We start from the raw sequence: 24,418 nt of genomic DNA, 5'->3' as shown, positions 1-24,418 counted from the left end.
GGCACGAGGGGGAAGCTAAAAGAGGTGCAAATGAGATTGGATCTTGTATATGGCATTTTTTAAATGAAATAAATCAAAAAGGTATCAACGACTCAAAAATGATAGATATTATTTTCTATACTGATAATTGCACAGGGCAGAACAAAAACAGATTTCTTTTCGGTCTATATTCATTTGCTGTACACACATTGAGCAACATAAACGTTATCACACATAAATATTTAATAAGAGGCCACACTCAAAATGATGCTGATAACGTTCATTCGGTAATAGAGCGACAAATAACACGATACAAAAAGGCTGCAGCTATTTATGTACCAGAACAGTACATTACACTTATCCGACAAGCGAAAAAAACAGGCCAACCTTACAAGGTTCACGAGTTTAGCCATGATGATTTTCTGGACATTAAAGATTTAACAGCTAGCATGGGCATGAAAGAAATTTATAAGACTTCAAATGGGGAAAACGTAAAAATCTCTGATATTAAGGTATTTGAGGTCAGAAAAGACACACCTGCCAATTTCTTTTGTAAAATATCCTACGCAGAAGATAATTTTTTGAACATTAATATGCTTTGTAGAAGATCAAATTGGAATTTGCAGAATTTACACTTTAAAAAATTATACAAAACGAAACTTGAAATATCTGATAAAAAGAAGCAGGGAATTATATCACTAATGGAAAAAAATATAATCCCAAGTTTCTACCACACTTTCTATTTAAACCTTTAATTAGATCACATTTTTTTCGAATATATTTACCGTTTAAGTTTTTTTTTGTGTCATTTAAATGAGTTTGATTTTTATTATTGTTTAACTTTATTTTTTGGTTCACGTAGTAAGAATTACAATTAAGTTTAGGTTGATTTATTAGTTTTCTTAAGTAGTAATAGTAATATAGATCTTATGTGGTACTGAACTATGAGTTGCTATCTTTGTGATAACAGAATGTTTGTACTTTATTTAAAATATTAAACGTTTTTTACTAAATATAGACTAAGTATTTTTATTACTTCAGTAGGTATAACTTAAAAAGAACATAATATTTTTTGGGAAAGACCGTCACATTTAGCTATTATCCTGCCAATCCTTATAAACTAAAAATGATACAATTAGTGAAATACACATAATATATGTTCTTTTCCAATAATAATTAAACTTTTATACCATTGTTAAAAAATATACAAAAAACAAAAAAAATAAAATTCTAGATTCTTTAATCAGCTCTACTGAAAAGTGGCAATAATCCAGTTGTGTCGGTCTTTCCGGAAGGTAGCGAATTGTTCACTAACGCCATAAATACCTCGAACAAGTATTTTGCAAACCTGGAAAGGTAACAAATGTAATTTGGAAACTGATATGTTCTTAAAAGTATAGATCTTTTGGTTGGTCAACTACAACAATCGCGGAAATTGTCAAATGTCACTCCCATACGCAAACCATAAAAAGATGGGAAGAAGGGCAACGATGTAAACTTGCCAGGGTAACACTAAGTAACCTTAAAGAGACAGCATCAAAGAAGTACTTGGGAATACCAGGAAAAACCTACGTTTGACAGTTGGTTTTTTAACTGGTCATTGTCAACTAAGCAAACACTTCCACGCACTGGGGCTAGCAGACACACTTCTATGTAGGAAGTGTGAACGAGAAGACAGTAGAACATGTCCTATGTGAATGCCCGGAGTTATCGTTAATACGAGAGTACGCGTTCGGCGAGTCCTGGCCTACACCTGCCCACATAAGACAGATGTCTCTTGGTGACTTATCCACCTTCCTAGAAATGGCAGGATAGACAATGAGCTAAGGGTGACAGCTCCCTGGGAGGATGCACAATGGGTCAATTGTGGCCTAAGTGCTGTGAAACTTAACTCGCCCCCCCTACTCTACAGATACAGAAGTATAGATCTTTTGGACTAAAACATAGACGGCTACACAAGGCAAAACGATCCGTTTGAAATCTACATCAATTTCGCATCTTTTGGAAAGAAGAAATACATAAGAAAACCGATGCCAATGATACTAGCCAATTAAATTGACCGATCGATTATCAAAATTTGAGTAATATTTAAAGCTTCAAATATTTTTTGAAGATTTTAATTAAATATCCTTTTAATAAGGATAATACCTCAACATATTTCTACATTTTTGATATAAATACTTATAAATATTTTTATACATGTAGTATTATTAATTATACAATATTTTTTATCTGGATAGTTATTACTCTAAGCATGGTATACCAGCATATGGCTCCTAGTAAATGGATTGTAATTTCTATATAAACTAATTTTTCCCTCCTAACTGCTTATTAGAGTTTTTCTATGAAGTACAGTCGTTCCATTATCCACATGATCCCTAGCGACCGTCCCTACAAACCGACCCCTAGCCCCAGCCGGTACTATTTTTAGAGCTGTACAGAGAGGGAGAATCACATAAAAGAGGAAAAGAAAGAGACAGGGAGACAGCCCGAATACGGTTAAAATAAACATCTATATTGATTTTACGTGGCAGGCACCAAGCGGCAACCCTGTTGCCAGCTGAGTTCCACTCATGGCTTTTGTTTGGGACGCACGAAAACAGTTATGTACGCCTAACTATAATCTAGGTATAAGTTGTGGTTATGCGATATAATAGCATCGGGAACTGGTATGGAACTGTTTATGTGGTTAGTTGTAGAGAGAATTGAAATTATAAATAAATTTTATTCTCGATATGATCATCCTAAGTATTAGAACGATTTTTGCCGACATAAATTTAAATTTGTAGATTAGCAAACTGATAAATAAAATAATAGTACAAAAAATTTAACAGACTACAAGCCAATTACAGTAAATTTTATACGGAGAAAAAATTACAGCAGCATTGGGCGATTAATGTGAACACAAATGGCATGTGCTTTTCATTTATTAATAACACACGAAGCAAGAATAGAAATGATATTCAATTTACTCGTAAATAGTTTTAATACGAAATTGTTCCCTCTTGGATTTTTTTAACTCCTGAAACACGTTGTAGCATAGACTCATAATTTTTTTACAGTTTTCCGATATTTTCTGTTCTCTAAATCAGAAATATCTGAATTACCGTCTCAATCAGTTTTATTTTTGCCGTGCAATATGTTTTACGAAGAACACAGCGATTTTCAATTGGGTTAATATCCAGTGCGTTACTCCCAACCAAGCATGATACTGCTTGGGCAAGTTTTTATCCTTAAAATATTTCATCATGACTTTGGACACGTAGTAGGAGTTGAAACCGCTTGAGAGGTGGCAACAACTTTTCTTAGTTCAATTTCCAATCTACGTTTTACAAATTTCCTGTTCTTTCTGAGTTTTTGACAGATTAACTTTTTTGTTTCAAAATCTTGTTTACAGATCCTAAACTTATTGGCAGTGTAAGAGTCGTTGATGTGTGTTCACTCAAAGTAACAATCTTTGAGAAACAAATAAAGCCTTTTTATTACAAATCGGTCATTTTTGCTACAACAATTGTTTCTTTGTCTTACATTTTAAAATATAACTCGCTGACATTCCTAAAGCATGAATTTACACAAAATACGCAATGTGAAAACTAGAATGGTACTGCGAGGGGCACAAATGCACAAATAAAAAAAGCAGGAAAGAAATGAAAAGCAGAATTTACAAAACAGTCATCAAACCAATAATGACATACGCAGCAGAAACACGACCTGACACAGAGAGGACAAAAAGGATGTTAGAAACAGCAGAAATGAAAACAGAAACATTGATGGTAAAACACTATAGGACAGAGCTAGAAGTACATATATACGACGTAGATGCAAGGTGGAGAACATTAAAGAGTAGAATGGAACGATCAAATAAGCCGAATGACAACAAATAAAGTAGTAAAGATGGTAAGAAACGGTTCCCCAATAGAAAAACGATCAGTAGGAAGACCACGCACGTAAACGATGGAATGACAACTTACTGGAGGCACATTGAAAAATAGATACAGTCATGTATACATAAAAAGAAGACGAAGATCAAGAGACCAATGTTGTTGACTTCTGACAAATCGAAACTTTGATCGAGCTTTGTGGTTACCAGTCAGTAACAGACTAATTACGAATCGCTAATAGCGAATTCTCCTAATATTGCTTGTCTAAATCAAAGCGATCATTCCTTTCATAGGACGAATAATTTCTTTATAATAGGCTAACCATATGTATTAAGTATATATCATTACTGGCACTTATGACTCCACGTGCTACTGCATTGGTCTGCACTTAACTAAGTGAGGTTAACCAGATATGAAAGTCCATAAAAATTCACCAAGTGATTGCTGGTATTACCAATCCCCCACTTACTGACCAACCGCTACAAGCGGATCCCTTATACAAGAGGTAATCTTTTGACCTGGGGTGAGAAATCGGCCCCAAAGGCGGATGATCCAAACATTTGGTCAATGACATAAGGATGGGGAAGTCCCCATTACAGATACACATCGATATACCTTAGTCAATCAATCATGGAAATGCCCCATACTAAAATAAATTCTGGAGTGAATCCATCAATCAGATCTCCGGGAGCATAGTTTTCAGTACACCAAAAGAATAAATTGAAGTGCAGAAAGAATATCAAGATCTGCACATGGAATGTCAAAACCTTATACAAGGCAGGAAAAATCCACAATACAATATAGGAGAGGAAAGGGAATGCATATTGAAATCATGGGAACAGCAGAGATGAGATGGCAGAATTAGGGAGAAGCACCAGTAGAAGAATGCAAGGAAGAATACAGGGTAGAAGGAGTCGCAAAAGAAGAGGCATCTCCTGGTTAAACAATTTGAGAGCTTGGTTTAACTGCACTTCTGCTGACCACTTTAGAGCAGCGGCGTCGAAAGTGCGAATTGCCATGATGGTTGCCAACCTTCTTAGAGGAGATGGCACATGAAGAAGAAGACAAGTAGAAGATCACAAAGTATACTACTGATGCATCTCATGAATATGGAGTAGGAGTAATCGTATCACCCAAGATTGCCAAATACGTTACTAACTTATAACACCAATATCAAAGAGAGTGATGTTATTTTAACTACAATAAAATTCCATCAATATAAACATCATGCAAGTTTATACTCCCACTGCAAATAAGAATAGGAAGAAATAATCGAATTTTATCAGGAAATTAACATAATCATTTCCAAGACAGGAAGTGCTCGTCACTATGGGAGTTTTAGGGCCAAGCTTGGGGCTGGAGGTAAGATACAGTACATGGGAGCACATAGACTTGGAGTCATTAATGAGAAAGGAGACTAGTTGTTTCGACAGCTGTACACGTAGAGATACCCAACCCGGGAGAATCATTAGAAATCAAATAGATTACATTTTAGTAAGTAGAAGATTCCGAAACAGCCTCACATCTGTCAAGACTTATCCGGGAGCAGATATGGAGACAGATCACGTTCCACTGGTGGAAATATTTTAAATGGTGGAAAAGTAAAATTAACTAACAGAAATAGCTCAAAATGTAAAGGAAACACTTAGAGACATATAAATTAATCAAGAAAAAATCACGGATGACAGATGAGGTCCTGAAGGTGATAAACGAAAGAAGAAAAGCCGAATATGACCCCGTCATATCTCCTCCTTGGGATTGGCCGCTTATGCGCTTCTTGGTCAAAAGTTTAAGATTGCTGATTACCGGGTCAGCGCATGACCCGTCATATATAAAGCAATAAATATATCAATAAGAAAGAAAATCAGAGAAGCGAAAGAATATGAAGCAATGGAAATATTCTGTAGACTTACTGATGAAGAGGTCTTCAGAAGAATGAGGATCTGAGAATCTGTTGTAAGCCGGTCGTACTGCATCCAGTTGGCTTATTGTACATCTTTCATTCACTACTGATATCCACTCCATTCCAGAATTCCCATTCGCTCAAGATACCACGTTATACAGGTCTAGATGATAGATACCATATATTTTTGGAGTCACTCGATAGTACCCGAAGAGTGTTTGCCGTCTGCGATAAATTACTCACAGTCATGAAATATATATTACTGACTGTCGCATGTCCAGTAAGGAAGAAGTCTGCTATGACTCAGACCTGATTTTTGCTTGTTTTCCGCAGTACTTCGCCTGTACGTACGTTAAATATAAATTTTGCCATGTGTTTGACCGGGTAAGTTATGTTGCCTTCCGACCCAGGCTTTTTTCCATTCGCGTTACTTTTAGCACTTCCACGGCTGTCTTCGGACCGAAGCATTTTGAAGCTGATGCTCTTCTGACAAGCTCATCAGCTCTTTTATTGCCGTGTATTCCCCGGTGACGGCGGCATACATACTTCCATGGCAGACTGGATCTGTGCATATATTGATCCGCATCAGTTCTAAAACCCTCGTGTTAAATTATCTGGCAAAGTGAAAGATTGCAAAAATCTCTGCCTGAAATACAACGGTATATCCTTCTAGTGAAACAGAAATGTTTAAAAGCTGTGTACATGGTCTACAAATAAATACTAGAGTTTTTTCGCCCCGCTGCCGTTTTTAAACAGTGATACAACTAATAATAATTGTCATGTTTCAGGTATTTCGACCAGCACTGATTTATCAGATGTAGCATTCTTAAGTGTAGCAAAACACCTCCATATCTTCTAAGCTCCATGTTTATTTGGTCTGGTATTCTTACCCAAAAAGCCTAACGTTAGTATTTACAATCATTAAGCTGTTGTCCTAAAATGTTTTACTTTAAAAGTTTTCGTAACATTTACCAAAATTGAACATACAATAAATAACAAGGTAGAGTTTAAAAGGATCGTGGTACTAGAGACACTGTTTAGTGTAACTGTATTACCATAGAGAAATATTCAAAATCAGAAACTTGCTGAAATACTTATGCTAATATACTGTAAGTTAGCAACAATGCTATACGGTTCGGAAGGCTAAACAAGATCGAACTTGATTGGCAGACTAAAAAAAATTTGAAAGGTGATGTTTTTGACGCATATTAGGAATATTACGGAGTGATTACGGACTAATATTCCGCATACATTTACGTCTCAATATACCGAAACATGAGGTCACAGTCAACAATAACAAAAACTTGAATATCTTGGATAGGAAGAAAGGTAGAATGAGTCAAGGAAGAACTTGTTCGATGAAAAATTTATAAAACTGCTTTAGGCGTACAATAAACTATCTATTTAGGGCGCTACAAATAAGATTAATCAAGATCGAACTACGGTTCGATATGCTACTGGAAACGGCACAGATGAGAGTACTGAGAGGAATTACAGGAAATACACTAAGAGATCGAAAGAGAAGTGAAGACATTAGAAGAAAATGTAACGTACAGTGTATAAATGAATGGACACAAAATAGAGAAAAAGAATGAAATAACCACATAAGCAGAACGGAGGAGACCCGTGTCGTCAAAATAGCAAGAGATAAGAAGAAGAAGATCGAACTTACCAAATACTTGTTAAAGGCAAAAACTTTCGATCAGTAGGTATTTAAGGTTCAAACATACGAAATTGAAACATGGACTTTTAACAACAACATAGTACACAAACTTGAGGTGACTCAGATAGCTATGGAACGAAGAATGCTCAACATTAAGCTCAACGATCGCAAATCCAATAGAGAAATAAGAAGACGATAAAAAGTAACAGATGTAATCCAAAATATTGCCATGTTAAAATGGAACTGGGCAGGCCACATAGGAAGAATGGAAGACACCCGTTGGACGAAGCAAATTGTTGAATGGCGATTAAGAGCAAATAAAAGAAGTAGATGAAGACCTCAAACCAGAAGGATTAATCAAATCAAGCGAATAGCTGGTGTGGATGCAAAAAACAACGAACAGAAATGAATGAACACACCTAAGGGATAAATCGAAAAGCTGATGATAATGATGATGAAATACTACTACTACTAAGGATTTCCACAGTTTTCACTGTCTTCCTTCACTCAACCGTTTTCTCCAATTTTCCCTGTCATTCCAGTCTCCATCTCGCAGGGTTCTTTTCTCCATAGCCTCGTCGATTTCATCTCTGAATGACCTTCGGGGTCTTCCTCTCTTTCTTCTTCCAATCGGGCTCCATTCTGTGATTTTGTTTATCCAGCGTCCTCTGTCCGCTCTTCTGACGTGGCCGTACCAGGATAGTCTCTTCTCCTCTATATAGTCGATTATGTCTGATTGCACTTCCATTCTCCGCTTAATCTCTGCGTTTTCAATTCTGTCTCTTTTTGTAAGTCTACAGCTTCTCCTCAGGAACTCCATTTCTACTGCTCTTATTCTACCTCTATTTCTCTTGTTTATTGTCCAGTTTTCGGACCCATATGTCAGGATACTTCTTGTCAGGGTATTATATATTCTCTTTTTTGTCTTTATCGTAATGTTCTTATCCCACAACACTGAGTTTAGTTGTCTTATACAGTTTCTTGTTTGTCTCAGTCTGTTGTTTATATCTTCTTCTGTTGTTCCCTGGTTCGATATTATGGTTCCTAAATACTTGAATTTATCTGTTCCATTTATTTGTCTTCCCTCGTGCTATTAAATGTGGAAATAAAGCCTACAATCCATTTAAGACGACAAAAGGACTTCTACAAGGCTGTGCTACGTCCCCTACTCTGTTTAAAATATTCTTGGAAAAGACACTCAAACCATGGAGGAGAAAGTGCGAAGGAATGGGCATACCAGTAAGAGACGAATACCTATACACCTTAAGTTTTGCCGACGATCAAGTAGTCATCGCACAAGATGAAGAAGATCTCAGCTTTATGCTCAGAAAACTAGAAGAAGAATATAAAAACAACGGAATGGAAATAAACTTAAAACCGAATACCTAACAACAGAAAACAAGGATATAATGATGATGAAATAAAATCAATATTGTCATGGTATTTTTTAAACTCTGACTATGAAATGAGACCCAAAGAAGCAGCTCTTCTAAACAAAAATGTAGAATTTTATAGGTACAGGACCCATTTGCTTTAATGTTTTAAGTATGTGTATTATAGTTTTGACTATTATGCAACAATATCGTAATGTTCAATATTTTACCACTCGTTTTATACGTAACAACAATATAATTATTAAAGAACTTTGGTATGGTATGTTTTTGGATCTGCACATTAAAAATTATTCTCTAGCATTAATTAAAAGTAGACGGGGAAATAATTTACCACATTCTGGGTACAAACATTACTGACAACATCGCGCTACGAAAATGGTAGCCTGGCAACTGTTACCGTGTGGTCGTTAGGCCGCCATGCATTGCGCAGCGCCAAGCGCCAAACCGGATGGAAAGAGAAGATAGTATAATAAAAAAGCCGAAACTGGAATCAATAGAAAGAGAATAAAAGCGGTCGACTGGGCCTGGAAGGAATATTCCAATACAAGGTGGTTTTCAAAACTAGCTAGTACAGAGTGGAATTGTGGGAAACGAAATGCAGAACGAACTTCACGCCTTGAGTACGCTACTATGGGAGCCAACGGAAGTGGAATATTGATTAATAAAGGAAAACATTTTTGTTGGATGGTGGTCATGTAATATTCAATAATATTTTCGTTCCTGATTACGCAGCATAAGGATTAAGAAATTTAATTTTATAGATGAATACCGGGGCCAGTTAAAAAATTTACTGGTTTCGAAATATATATTACAAAGAGCGATTTAGATTCATTCAATTGGATGAACTGTAAATTGTTTTATTTTATCACAGCGGAAATTTTAAAAAGAGCACTCAAAAAAGTGTTGGTTAGCTTGAATTATTTAATAATTATTGATATGAGGTTTCGCTATTTTGAAAAGTTGCAAAGAAAGAACATAGCCATAATTCTGCCACTCGACACCATAATTTTTTTATTGAAAGGAATGTTACGTTATCGACTATTGGCAATAAACAATGGACAGCGGGAGTGTGACGTCACAACTGTCAATTACTTTCCAAACAAAAGTTGAAATGGAGAATCTCAAGACTTTTTAATTTCTATAAAGTTAAGATTTTGCTTCCTCTGCTGCTTTTTTTAAGTATAGTGTTTTTTACGATAATACCATCATAATTCAGTTTTCTATTTCTATGAAATATAGTTCAAAAGTTTAAATTAAAGACATTCTAACCTTACTTTATTGATACATGCATTTTATTGATATTTTATAAAACAACATGCTTTATTATTTACACAACCCTGTAAAATTGTTGTAGTAACTATTAGAATACTTAGATATTGCAAAAAGCGGAAAGATTCTGTAAAAAAATTAAAAATAACGAAAAATACAATATATCCACACTAAACAAGGTTTGTTTGGAAAGTGAAACTGACAGATGTCAATAAAATCTACGTCATCACTTCCACGGTCCATTGACTAGAAATATACACTTCATCTAATTTAGTTAACGATGTACGTCATCGGCGTCATAGCGTGTGACGTCACATGATACCAACACGAAATATTTAGGGTGTAGGTGTGTTCTTTTTTAGAATCACTTTACCGAGTACACTGGCATTACAGCCACTAGACATATTTTATTATATACGCGTAGAACTAATATTTAAAAGTTTCTATTAATGTTAACTTAAAGAAATACACAATAATATGTTTCATTTAATTTGTATAAATGCATTATAAAGCGTTTTTATCAAGAACATTTGTTCGGAACACACTGTAACTGTAATCGAACGAAGGTGAAATTTTGGCATAAATTGGTAACACTTATTTGACAGTTGCGGTGTTGACACTTTTTGTACTTTATTATTTTAAATTTTATAGTGAATACCTCTTGTTTTATATTTTTACCTATTTAATAAAATCTGTTCTTTTTAGAACAAAATTAGTGTGTTTTATTTCAAAAATGTCACGTAAAAATTTAAATAGTCGTTGTAAAAAGTATAATAATAATTATGTGACCTATTTGATTTAAAATGGATTCAGGATTTTTTTATACTTTGGCAACTATGTCAACTTCGATCTCTGACGTAGATAATGACGTGCAACGGTTTGTAAATTAGATGGACTGTATCTAGCATTCAACAAAATTATAGGATTAGAAGCACGAAAGAATTATTGTTATTGCATGCAAGGTGTTTTAAACCTAGTAACTACCTGATGTTCGAAAGGACTTTAAGTAAATCCAATAAGAAAGTAAAATAATACTTATTTCATTCTCTAACTAACAACTCAATCCTCAACCACAAATGGAATAACACTATCAATCTAAGAAAACCGCGAGAAATAGGACAAAAGAAATAATTATGGAACTAAATACCTACAAAATCGATATATGCGGAATTTCAGACAAGAAAAAAGGTAAAGGAACTACAAAATATCCAAATTACATATTACTATACAGCGGGAAAGAAAAAGGAGAATATGCAATGTCAGGAGTTGGGATAGTCATCCATTAGGCATTCTAAATTCATTAAACATCATCGTTACAACGTTACATTTTTGTCTCAGTTTTGTGCGACAGGTCGAGGTGAACGCAGAACAATGATCTCTCATTTAAAAAATTTTTTCGAAGTAAAATTATGATACTGCAAGTAATCTGAATTTAGTGAAAACATTTTTTTATTGGTGGTTTAGAGCTTCAAGTTTCACTATATATTGGTATTATTAAAAAACAAGTATTCTGAGTGTGCTTTAGAAGCGAAAATAAAAAGGGTTCCTGAGGGACCCATTGCCGCTTTATGTGAAGTTTCGTCTCAATTGATTGTTGTGTTGTGTTGTTGTGCTATTGTTTGTTTCCCAACGTTTCATCGCTTATTTGTATATTTTGCTTCTGGAAATTACAGGCAATAATAACTGAAGAAAGAAAAAGTTTAATTTGTCGGTAATGACCGAAGATGAACTCCAAGAACTGATGGACTCTATTGAAACGGATTCGTCAGAAGGTGATTATAGCAGTGATGATCCAGACATCGACCCAGATTACGAGCCGGATGAGATCGCTCCAGATGACATAATTACAGAGTGTATCCGTGAAATGCAAACAGGTGAAACAAGCGAATACTTTATTCAAAACGTGAACATGTCGCTAAACATCAGTGACATAGAAGCACCTGCTGCATCATCAACAATGAGAACGGCGGTGCAAATCGAAGCTGACGAATGTGTCGAATCTTTAGAAAAGGAGGAGGCTGGGCCGTCTACATATATGAAACAATTCCATCTACTTCAGCCGCCGATGCCACACATGCCGCAAGTTTTAAGCCAACGAAACGACCCAGTTCGCCATTACCTATAATGGAAGATTCTGGTCCTTTGATCATGCCTTCTATTGGTGATTTTACTGGGAGAGGTAAATAATTATATATTCATACTTTAGCAATAGTGTACTATTTTTGTTCTCATCTCATCTCATCTTTCCAAGGAGATGCACGGTTGCCATCGTCAATAAAAGAACTGAAAACACCAATAGAACTTTTCAATTCTTTCTTCACAAAAGAGATTATTGATTTGGTGGTCAATGAAACGAACGCTGCAGCTCGTTAAGAAAATATCAATACAAAATTCGCCACGAGTGGTGAGGAGATTCGGAAATTTATGGAAATATGTCGATTTATCGACATTCTAATCTCGAGAGCTGCTGGAGAAAAAACGCGTTCGCCCCTATCCAGAAGACAATGTCTGTAAAAAAGTTTATGGAAATAAAGAAACATTTATCGTTTCAAGATGAAAGGCAGCGCATTCGAAAAGGTCAGCTAGGCTGTGATCCAATGTTTCATATCCGGAAATTGACTGGTAAGGTCAACAATCGTTTCGATTCGATTCCAAAGACGGCTAGATTGTGCGTTGATAAGCAGATGTGTTCGACCAAACTCAAGAATCGTCTTCGTCAATGTATGCCAAATAAGCCGCACAAATGGAAATCAAACTGTGTGTGCTTTGGGATTCTCAAGGTTACGCATATCTTTTTGAAATTTACAACGGTATTCTTCCTGACAGAGGAGAGAGGCAGAAGACAAGCTGGTAACAATAGCGGAAGAAGAGGTGAAAAATATTAAAAAAAGATTAAGAACCGAAAAGCCCCAGGTCCGGATACGATTACGAATAAACTACGAAAATATGGAAGAAGAGGAGTAACAGAAAATATTACGAAACTATTCCAAAAGATTCTTGTAATTAAATGCATGCCCAAGGGATGGAAATCAAGTATAACGATCCCTATACAGAAAAAAGGGGAAACAAATGACTCATCTACCTATCGAACTATTACGTTGCTTGACACCAGTTTGAAATTACTGACAATACTTACTGAAAAAATAATTGAAGTATCAAATATGCGAAGAGTAACAAGGGTTTCAATGTAACAGATCAACTATCGATGACATATTCATAATAAGACAAATAGGAGAAAAAGCAGTAAAATTTAATACTCCTGCATTCATGTGTTTTATCGACATCACTAAAGCGTTCAATTGTATTAGACTACAAGATGTGATTGAACTTTTACACAGAGATACTATAACACAGATAATAAAGGATATTATCTATTATATAGAAGAAGTAAAAAAAGTCAGAAATAGCGTACAAAATGGGCAATAGATGGCGCAGTAATAATATCAAATAATAAAGATGGCCTACAACGAATGGTCCAAGCTTTGGAAGCTAATGCAGAAAAGTTTAAACTGAAAATATCAGCACTAAAACAACAGTGAGATGCAAAAAGAAGAAATAATAAAACAAGTATCGGAATTCAACTATGTGGGAACGCAAAGATCATATTACGGAAACATCTCCGAAGGAACCCACATACAAGCTAATAAAGCAGCGTAGGTGTCGGGATTCCTACAAGATATTATAATGGAGAAATAATAACATCAGGATAGAAGGAAAAACACGCATATATAAGACTTGTGTACGACCGATATTGACCTATGCTGCAGAAACAACAATTACAAAGAAAATTTTAAGACCAACAGAGATAAAAACACTGAGGGCGATAGCAGGTAAAACTGTAAGAGACAGAGTTCCTAATACACAAATCTAAGATATGTGTAAAGTACATGATATCGTCAAATGGGGACGACAAAAAAGACGAGAATGGAACCAATACATTAACAGAATGGGAAGAGAGACTTGCCCGAATAGCAAGAGATGGAAAACCAAAAGGTAAAAGACCACAAGGCAGACCCCATAAACGATAGAGAGATAGCTGGCAGTCAACATCGCAAATACTGTTAAATCGGACCGGAAACAACAGGCCTTAAGACCTAACATAAGAAGAAGAATATAAGAAAAGCTAATTAATTATGTTGAAATTATCCTTTAAGGACCCTATAGGAAAATGACGTGCAATGAGCTCCTTGGAAATAACCAATAGCTCAGTGGCTAGGTACTAGCTTACCAAGCTGGAACAGGCAACTGCCGGGGCCGGGAATTGCCCTTTAATTTTTAATTTAACTGAGAAACCACCGTGCTTCGGAGAGCACCTAAAGGCGTCTGTCCCGGCTGCGCAAGTAATCGTTAATACTAAAATCTAAGACGGGTACATACATAGAAAATGCACAATAAGCCGATTAGCTGCAGTATGAAAAAAAAACATCCATTTTCTGAATGTGCCGCAGGCTTTTTATAAAACATGTGGTTCGAAACCTAAAATAATATTTTGATCATATACCTACAACGGTTGCTAGACCTATAATTATTTAGGCTGCGTTGGTTTGACGGAATAAAACAAAGTAGGATAAGTTAAACAAACTTGCAAAAAGTGCAAGATTCGCTTGCATAGGAGTCACAGGTCCAATGAGATAATGCTCCACTGTAGGCTTATAGATAATTTTAGACCTGCTCCCACTACATATAAATGTAAAGAGGGTACCTCTACAAACTGCCTTTAGGCTAACACAGTTTCAGTATATAAAACCCGGTAATCTGACTGGATATCGTAAGATTGTTAGAATTGGAACAAGGCAATTCATGGAGATGCCCAAAGAAATTATTATTCAAAACAAAGTATCAACGGAGGCTCTGCAAATGTGATATTGCTTGGCCCGTCGTACGCCAGACTTAGTTGGACAAATCCTAGCGGAACCTAACTTTTTCCAAACATCGGTTGCTAGCTCCAGTTTTACCTACTTCTGGGTAAGCGTCGTGTTCATCTTATCACTCAAATCGTCCTAGTACAAACCTCCAAGTTCGTAGAGCTAGAGTACGTACGGTACTCAGCGTCACAGTAAACAAAGAGCACGTGATATGAGTCGCTGAGTAACGAACGGTGATTGTACAGAATGTACCTGATTGGAAGTGTGCGCAAAATTGGTGCTATTGGTTTCTTCTGAGACCTAGAGTCGCGCATCAGTGCAGTAGCTATCCTTTCAGGTTTTCTAACTCCTTAAGCCTGTACACCTCCCCAGTGTTTCTGGGAGTTAAGGTTTTTGAATTAGAGTAGATTCCAAATTCTTTAAGAGGTGAGAGAGTATTTTTCTCAACTGATCCAGCTAGTTCAACAACCATCAATAGAGATGGTATGGATAGCGCAAGCTGGTATGGATACTCACATACGTAGGCTACGCTGCCGAGGACCACGATAACAAGAAGGACATGAAAGAATTGTTGATCTTTTCATGAAACTAGAACAAGTCTGCGGTATCCAGTATGTCCAATATCTGCGAATTTCCGAACCTGGAAAATCGAACTAAGACCAACCTAGTGTGAAAATATTCCAGGCGAAAGGCAAGCAAAAATATTATGACAAACTGTTGCTCTCTATGCAATAATAGTCATAGAGTTTCAGAAATGCTCAGAGTAATCCAGGTGTTCTCACTTGAAATTGTTCACTCAGAGATAATCTCTGTAAAATGGTCAAAATGAAGAGAGCAACATGCAGATTCTAACGAAATGCAGCGAAAACGACGAAAATATTATCTGCAACTAAAGTATATTGTTCTACGTTAAACGTTAAACATAAGCAGAACTTGTCTTTTTCGAACCTATCAGGTAACAAATGTATCTTCGATTTAAATAACAGGATTTCTTAGCGTTCTTGCATGTTCTTGTTTGCGTAAGTATATTCTAGTTCTTCCTCTAAGTAATTCTGCTTATTCGTTGGCGAATTAATACATCTATGGAAGACTGCTGCTCCATCTTTTACGCGGTCGGCCGGTATCTCTTGTTATCTTTACTTCTCTGGTCTCCTTTCTCCTTATGTGATTATTCCATTCGTTTCTCTGTTCAGTATTCACTCGTTTATACCCTGTACGTTACATGTTCTTCTGATGTCTTCACTCCTATTTCAGTTTTCTAGTGTATTTTTTTTTAATTGCTCTCAGTATTACCACATCCGCGTTTCTAATAGCCTTTGTGTTAGCCTTGTGACTGTGTCAGATCTTGTTTCTGATGCATAATTCATTATTGGTTTTAAACTAAATTTATGAATTCTTGATTTTATCTCAGTGTAAATATGTCGATCTTGTCATATAATGTTATTAAGGCATTCTGTCAGTCTATTTGCTTTTTCTACTTGATCTATTATCACCACTCTTTTGCTCTTGTGTTGTTTTTTGATCTTAGAGGAGACTACCTCGCACTCGGCAATAGTTCGGGTTTCAGGAAAGTGTTGTTGGCGATCAATAACCATGATTTTGCTTTTGTTGAGTCCAACAAGAGTTTGTTTAACAAGTTATTAATTTCTTCTGGGTTAGAGGTTAGAAGTGTAGTATCGATAAAGAAGTGTTGAACTCTATAGATGTTAAATAAAAATGATAAAATTAATTATTTGGGTATATTCATTATTGTCGTCAGTATGTTTCATAGTTTGTCCCATCTAACATTATCAAATATCTTTGTATAATCCACAAAACATATAAATATCGAGATCTGATATTCTCTGGCTTTTTCTACGATGTTTCTTACATTACGGATTTGGTCTCTCGTACCTCTGCTCTTCACAAATTCCCCTGCTCAGGTGCTATTTGCCAACTTATGAAGTTTTCTAGACCGACGTTGCAAGATGTAGAGGATGACCTAACTGGCGTGTGATAGAAGTAGTAGTCTATAGTTGTTACAATTATTTGTTGGTCCTTTCTTATATAGATGTAGGATTATGATCTTCCCCTAATCCTCAGGCCAGACGCCTGTGTGCCAGATTTCATTACACAATAGATGTACTATTCTCACTCCACATACCGAAACATTCTTCAAGACATCGGCGGTAATGAAATCATAGCCTGCTGATTTGTTTATCTTAAGTTTTTCAGAGTAAATTCAACCTAGGAAAAAAGTATGTCAGATTCAGATTCAAAGACTTTGTTACCGGTGTCTGCGAGAGGAGCATGATGTGACCCTGTTGAAGGAGAGTGACAAGTGGAGGCCTGAAATTCAGGTACAAATGGGGTTTTCGCTGGCATCTGATCCGCATCGGCGTATAAAGACTAAAAATACTCGCTTCAAACATATATAACCTTGCCCAAATCCGTCTGTACATTGCCTTCATCATCTTTGATAGACCAAGATTTCTGCTTGAACGTTTCGAAGAGTTCTTTCGTGTTATTTGTGTCGGCATGTTGTTGTTGTGTCAGCCTAAGAGGTTTCTCAGTTACGGCAATTTAAGTTTTCTGCGTTCTTCAACGAGGTCAAAAGTATCTGCAGACATCCACACTTGTCCTAATTATAAGTACCAAAAACCATCAGAGCGTGATCTTTATGAGCACAATGCACGTCAGTGAAAGAAACGTGAAGGAAAGGCCCATGATAATTTTTTATATAATGCTAGACAATTCGATTTACAAGGCTCGGTCTTTTGAACTTCTCTGAATCCAAATTGAAACAACAACAAACTTAAAAAAATATATTTCTGGAGGAATTAGGAAAATCTATCATAAAATTACACATGGAGTCAAAAACATAGGTATGGGAGAGGAAGCTTGCAGCCTGGTAAATAAAAGTTAAAAAAAAGAAAGATCAAAATGCAGCCATAACTTCAAATTCACAAATGCAAATTTTGTCCGTGAAGTATTACAATATAATATGTAAGAAGCATGTAAAATTTTGTGTCCAAATTGTGCTTCATGTTTTTGTAAAATTTATTATTTTTTATTGTGTATAATAACCCAAAAACTTTGTGTCTTATTCTAATATGTACATTTCAGTTTTTTTATATATATATTTTTTAAATAATACTTTTGTCTTTTTTTTTGTAAATAATGATTTGTGTCATAAGTGAGTTAAAATAAGCTTTTCATTTATAAGCATACTTTAAATTAAAAACTTACATCTTAGAGTGGAGTATCATTAAAACTAAACTGTAACTTGAAAGATGTTCATAAAGCATTTGGTACATTAAGCTTTAAAACATTTTGGGTACCTATATAACCAGTGACAATTAAAGAATAAATCAGAAAAATATTTAAACAATCTAACCCGTTGTACCAACATGAAACAATAAATAATATGCTACTTGATTATAAATATATAGCTGAATACTAAATATAACATTCTATTTGTAACTTTAATTTTTGTATACTTATATTTTATCATTCTTCAATACCAACTTATCAAATTATGTATTTACTTATCTGCTTTTATAACCTTATCTTTTCTAACGATATATCAATTATGTTATTATATGACAACATTAAAATGCCTGAACCTGTTTTTAAACATTAATTCTAACATGTACTGTTTCTGAGTATATAACCTTGATTTGTGCTATCTCGGTGAAAACATTTGAATGGGTACATTGTATGTGTGCTAGATTTGATTCAAGTCAAACTTTACAACTACAGTTATACAGCGAAATACATCGGGTAGCTAGTTCACCGTGAAAATACAGCTACGCATTTACCTAGCGTGTCATTCTAAAAAATCGAATAAGGAACATAAATTAATGACATAAAAACTAGAAAATAAAGTAGAATCTGAAATATAATGTAATATACAAGAGGTATTAAAACGTTTTACGCTTCCAAATTTCTGACCGATAGTTTTCTGTACTTTTTCGTTTATCTTAAATGCTCGTTAATTTATTTCTAAGGTTATTCCTCCCATCAAACTTCTTTCTAATAGGACCTATGCACTACGTCACCTCGCACAGCCGGTAGCGTCCACTGCTGAACACAGCTCTCTAAGTTATCTTAAGTGCTCCTGATCTTGTGTCGTGTAAATCCAGTTTGTTGTAACCTTCTGTATGGTATTCTGTACCTATTGTTACTGCACCTTCTGAGTCACGGAGTTTATGAATATATTTTATTCCATTGATCGATTCGATTGATGATATTTTATTCCTTCTGCTTGATTTCCTTTTTGAATGACTAACGTATGAAACCTCGTTAAGGCGGGGCGCTTCTTTAAGGTATGGCTCCTTCCTTAACAGGGAGTTTGGATTGGGAAAGAGCAGACATCAGCCTGCGATTCTGGTAGTTGTGGTTATAGTATGCAGTGTCGGGGAGACGAGTGGATTGCTAACAAGCCATTGTCAGAACTTGTTGGTTGAGAAAGGGTTGTTAGCCTGTTCGTAGTGGGGTTACCTTCGCGTGTTACCAGCTATACTATAAGAACGGCTCTTTGATTCAGCTTTGTTGGCTTCCAGCTTATTAATATCTTATCTAAAGGAACTTTTATTTTGGGGAGCCTGGTGAATATTTGCCATAGAAAATGGCATGATATTTTAAGGACTCTTTTGCACTGATGTCGGAGCTAACTATTATTCGTAGGACGTACTTTTTGCGGAGAGAGCGGATTCTGCCCACTATTGTAGGTATATCGGCCAGTTGGTGGATTAACGCCGACGGATAGTCTGCACGTTTCCTCATGATTTTGATCCTCCTTAAAATTTTGTGTTCCGTTGCCATTCATTTGGCGGTTATTAAGAGAATTGTATAGTACCACCCTGTATTCTACAATTGGCCTTATAAATGTTATAAGCGTGCAGGAGAGTTTTATGGTGAATATTTCAGAGTTTACCTGATAAAGGAGGAGTTTAGCTCTCCTTCCTACCCTGTCTAGGGTGTGGTTTAACTCAGTGTCCCAGTTGAAGTTCCTCTGAAATTGAATACCCAAATAGGACACCGACATTTTGAACGGGAGTATTTCTCCATAGAGCTCTACACGGTTACCCTCCTCTTCATATCGAGGGGTCCCTGGATGTCTAAAAAGGATGGCTTGTGGTTTTGTCAGATTAAGGGCAACTCTCCATTTATTGCACAATTTAACAATTTTGTCTAGTTGCGCTTGGGTCTTGTCGAATACAGATCGATTCCTCCGCGTACCGTCAACAGTTCTTGAAGAAAGTAGTGCAGTATCGTCGACATATAACAAGATGGTTTAGGTATTGCATATGGGAGGTCGCTGTTGTAAACTCCACTCCAGTGGTCCCTCCACTGGTCACTCCAGCTTGTGGAGAATTTATCTGTGATTTTAACGCGGATGATCCGATTGGAGAGATAGGAATCTACATACTGTAAGAAATATAGGGGGATAAAGTTAAACAGTTTGAGTTTATACCAGGAAGGAGGACAACGGATGTTTTGAGACAGTTAATAGAGCTACATTTGGTATTTATAAATCTTAAGAAAGCGTACGAGACAGTTCTTAGAAAAGAGCTATGGAGATGTATGAGGGAGCGTACACCAAAGTGGGGACCTATGTCGGATTAACCAAAAGTTTTTCTGTATCAAGGCTCACTGGATGTACTGACAGGGAAGGTACGGAAGGAGGCTTCTTAGTCATTCCTCTTTTCTGATGATATCGTGTTAGTAGTGTAGAGCAAAAATATGTTGGAGGGTTGGAAAAGGGCTATTAAAGAGGGAGGACTTAAACTTAGCAGCTTAAGATAGATCGAAAACGGTTCATATAGTATAAGAGGATCTACGCAATAATCAGGCAGAAGATAAGACAAGCGAAAACAAAAATTCGTAGAAAAGAATGTACTGAAATTAACTTTATGAAAAGAAACACGATACACTAATAGCCCTACACTACAGTTTAGAAGACAAAAACGGACACAGAATATTATATATTAATGAACAGTTAAAAGAACAAGGCAATACAAACGGCAAAAAATGGAAAAGCACTAGGCCCCGATAAAATGAGTGCTGAAATACTAAAGTTTTTGAGAGAAAATGGCATTAAACACTATGTGGTCTCTTTAAGAGAATTTATTATATTGGGATATTACCAACTGATTGGCTATGTCGACATTTGTCACAATACAAAAGAGGCATCCTGCAAAGGCATGCAGTGATTATCGGACAAAAATTCTGATGAGTCACGTTTTCAAGATCTTCCTGTGAGTAATACATAGCAAAAAATTCACGATATTAGAGGAGATAATTAGAAATTCTCAATTCGCATTTAGGAGTGGCTTAGGCACGAGAGAAGCCTTGTTCAGTATTATAGTACTAATGCAGAGATATAAATCAAAATAGATTACAAGAAGTGATAAATGATTGTACAGAGAAAATTGTGATCACAGGAGACATGAACAGTAGAGTGGGGAAAGAAACAGAAAAATGGAACAATGTCATCGGACCTTATGGGGAGGACAAACTAAACAAAAATGGAAAATTACTACTCGAATTCTGTCTAGACAATAACCTGGTGATTATGAACACACACTTCCAACATAAAAGGATACACAAGATCACAAGAGAAGTCAAATCAAGAGACGAACAATCAATTATAGACTATACTATAGTGCAAAAAACAGAGAAGAACTGGATAAGAGACGTAAGGGTAAAAAGGAGTTATGAAATTGGTAGTGACCACTATCTACTAGAAACCACATTCAAAAGCAAAAGAAAAGAAATAAAAAGAAATGAGAACATAATCAGAAAACACAAAGAAATAATAAAAATTTATAAACTAAGGGACGAAACAACGAGAATAAGATAATCAGAAGGACTAGAGAAAGAGATGGATAATGAACATGAAATAACAGAAACGATAGAAGAAGAATGGGGAAAATTTAAAAATGCGATGATAAAAACAGCTAAATCAATATGTGGAACCACAAGAAATAACAACAGAGGGAAACGAACATCTTGGTGGGACGATGAAGTGAAAAGAGAAATAAAAGAAAAGAAGAAATCATGGAAAGAATACATCCAAGACAAAACACAACAAAAATATGAAAATTATAAGAGACAAAGAATAAAAAGTTAAAGAGATAGTTAAGAAAGAGAAAAAGAAAAGTTGGGAAAAATTCGGGGAAAAAATGGAAGAAAACAGCACAGAAAACGTAAAATTATTTTACAGAACACTGAAAAACCTAAGAAGCAACAAAGAAACGAAACTGAAACAAATAATGAACAAGGAAGGAACAATAATAAACGACGATAATACAATAATCGAAAGATGGAGGGAACATTTTCAGCTGATACTGAATGGAAATCAAGCGAATACAATGGAGAAGGAAAGCCACAACAGGAGAGTATCCATGAGAAACACGGAAAATCCAGAAACTATAGAAAAAGAAGAACTGGAAGAAGCAATAAGAAAGATAAAGATTGGAAAACCACCAGGAAGCGATGAAGTAGCACCAGAAATAATGAAATATATAGGAGTAAAAGCAAAAGAAAAATTGTTATACATATATAACCTAATATGGAAGAGAAAAGGAATACCCAGAGAATGGACAAATGCAGTAATTATACCTATATACAAGAAAGGAAACACAAGAGACTGTAGGAACTATAGAGGTATATCACTACTATGTGTAGCAGCAAAAGTATACGAAACCATAATAGAAAGGAAAATTAGAAAAGAAATAGAACATAAATTAGAGGATGTACAAAGTGGATTCAGAAAAGGACACAACACACAAGACCATATATTCACCATGCAACAAGTAATAGAAAAAGCCTTAAAGAAAAATAAAGAAATACATCTGAGCTTTATAGACAAGAAAAGGCATTCGACTCAGTCAAAAGAAAAGATATATGGGAAAGCCTAAAGAAAAAACAAGTAAGTGAAGAACTGATAGAAGCAACAAAGAGTATATACATGAAAACAACAAATACAGTAAGAATGTTAAATATACAGTCAGAACCATTTGAAACAACCCAAGGAGTTAGACAAGTGGGAAGTCTCAACCCAGTACTATTCATAAATGTAATAGATGAGATAGTGAAAGAATGTAACAAAACATTCAAGAAATACTGCATCGGTTGGAACAGAATGCAAATGATAAATGCTGAGATGTGTATATTTGCAGACGACATAGTATTAATTGCGGAAACTGCAGAAAAACTGAAAGACAACTTAGAGAAATGGAACCTAGAACCAAGCAAATACAACTTAAACGTAAACAAAGAGAAGACTCAAATAATGAAAATATCAAGGAAACAAGGGACGGAAGATCAAATAGAAGTAATGATAGACCAACAAAAAATAATACAGACAAATTCATACAAATACTTAGGAACAGTAATCAACAACAAAGGAGACATCGAGGATGATCTTAACAACAGAATGGAAAACACAGGAAAACTATTTCAAGCACTAAATAGAGGATTCCTTAATAACAAAGAAATATCAACAAAGACCAAGATGACAATATACAAAACAATATATAGACCTACAGTGACATATGGAGCAGAAAATTGGATATTAAACAAAAGACATCAGAGCAGAATTCAGGCAGCAGAGATGAAATACCTCAGAAGAACGATAGGAGTAAACAGAACTGATAGAATCAGAAATGAAGAAATAAGAGAAATACTCAAAATCAAACCGATACTCGAGTCAATCAAAGAGAAAAAATTGGCATGGTTCGGACATCTAACCCGGATGGACAATAATAGACAAGTTAAAAGAGTGTGGGACGCCAAACCAATAGGGAAGAACAGAAGAGGAAGACCCATTAAAGAATGGAACAGTGACATCTCGCAGATACTGCAGAGTAAGGGTAAGACTTGGCAGGAAGCAACACAGATGGCATCCAATAGGAAGGAATGGAGAAAGTTCGTTAAGAGCTAGGACACCTCAGAAGACTGTCAAATATTGTAATGTAATGAATTGTATTTTAAACGGCCCAACACCGAAAGGTACAAATGGGTCTACTGATAAGTAAAGTAAAGTACAAATCTATACCGGCATTAAGTGGCAAGAATAAAACTTAAACAAGAACTCTCGGATAAAATAAATATAAAAAGAGCAGTGAGACAAGGCTGGTATTTTAGAGGTATTTAGGGAATACTTAATGGAGACAACAGAAGGTATTATTGTGAATGGACTAATCTTGAACAATATTAGATATAAATATAAGGTTGAATGCTCGAATAAATGAACTTTGATCAGATAAAAGGCATATATCGAGCACAGCTTAATTAAATCTTGCCCAAGTACTTTCGATCCCTAGATCATCTTCAGGGGCATTTCGTCAATTGTGGCCTATCCGGCAAGAACAAGATGTCATAGACATATAAATGTACATTACACTACAATACAAATGGACAAACAAACACTTTAAAATAATTTAAGGAAGGCTACATTACTTGAAGAAGCCGGA

The 24,418-nt window shown here is 35.6% G+C and overlaps 1 protein-coding gene across 3 annotated transcripts in view; it reads right to left on the bottom strand.

Moving 5' to 3' along the window:
- The window catches only part of LOC140437078 (uncharacterized), a 223,685-nt gene that overhangs the window by 196,017 nt on the left and 3,250 nt on the right, over positions 1-24,418 (bottom strand). The window contains exon 1 of one of the 3 annotated variants that reach the window (XM_072526334.1): positions 18,183-18,336. The exons of the other annotated variants lie outside the window; for them this stretch is intronic. The gene's annotated coding sequence lies outside the window, so the exon portion shown is untranslated. Of the gene's footprint in view, positions 1-18,182; positions 18,337-24,418 lie in introns of those variants that run through there. 3 annotated transcript variants of the gene reach the window in all.

The sequence above is a fragment of the Diabrotica undecimpunctata genome, chromosome 3 (assembly GCF_040954645.1).
Source record: "Diabrotica undecimpunctata isolate CICGRU chromosome 3, icDiaUnde3, whole genome shotgun sequence".
NCBI lineage: Eukaryota > Metazoa > Arthropoda > Insecta > Coleoptera > Chrysomelidae > Diabrotica > Diabrotica undecimpunctata.
Note: the sequence above shows the minus strand (reverse complement) of the source record. Positions and strands in the feature narration are given on the sequence as shown.